Below are 981 nucleotides of genomic sequence, written 5' to 3'. Positions count from 1 at the left end.
TTCAACATCTTTATATTTCATGTCTTATTTTGAAAAAACAGCCAAATATAAATCGTTTGCTTTGACCAGAATCTGTCAAAATTAAAAAATTCTGCACTTTTCAGTACAAACATGGAATGTTTAGTGACTTAGCTGCAACCAACGCTCGCGTAACTAAAATTCAGAGAGTTTTTGGCTGAGCAGAGAAAAGATGAGTATGGAAACTAATTAAAAACAGTAATAGTTAAATACCTAAAATATGTTTTTCCAGTATTGAAAACACCTGTTTAACACTTGAGTCCAGTTTTTCCCCAATTTTTACAAAAAAAAATCTAAATCTAAGAAAATTCGACTTTTTAAAAATTAAAAAAAAAATCATTCTAATGGTTTTTTATTGCTCTAAAGAAAAATGAGACAGGAGCAGAAAGAAAGTGTTCAGAGGCCTGTTGTTGGAAGAAAAATGTATTAAAACACACTGAGAACGAGGTCGGGTCGGGACCGGTGTGGGAAAATCAAGCTTTAAACCCTGAATTACGTTTTAAAAGCTGTAAGTTGGAAAATTATACTTTTAAGACGCTTTTGGGAGAAAAACTCTCAGCTTGTAATTTACAGAAATGCAGCAGCGTTGTTTAATTAGTTCCAGCTGCTATTTTTAATGAACTGTTATTTGGAAATGAGCTGAATTTACGTGTTTTACAGTAAAAAGTTGTGCAGCTGAAGGAAGGTTTACGATGAAGATTTGTGTGTTTTCACCTCAGATCCGCCGCAGAAGACCGACTCCGGCCACCCTGCAGATCTACAGACAACCTGGTTCAGGTGAGGCAGCTTCGCTCTGAGCGCTGAAAGCAGCAGCAGCAGCTATAATGGAGGCTTTATTAGATTTGTGCTGGTAAGTGATCCGGCTGATGGATGCCTGCAGATCCTGTTTGTGTGGCGGCTCTCAGCTCCTATAAATCTGATCGAATCAGTCGGCTGCTTCCACTGCAGCAGCTTCCATCCTCA

This window comes from Stegastes partitus, unplaced genomic scaffold (assembly GCF_000690725.1).
Source record: "Stegastes partitus isolate 25-593 unplaced genomic scaffold, Stegastes_partitus-1.0.2 Scaffold1501, whole genome shotgun sequence".
Lineage (NCBI taxonomy): Eukaryota > Metazoa > Chordata > Actinopteri > Pomacentridae > Stegastes > Stegastes partitus.
The sequence above is the reverse complement of the archived record's forward strand: the minus strand, read 5'-3'. Positions refer to the sequence as shown.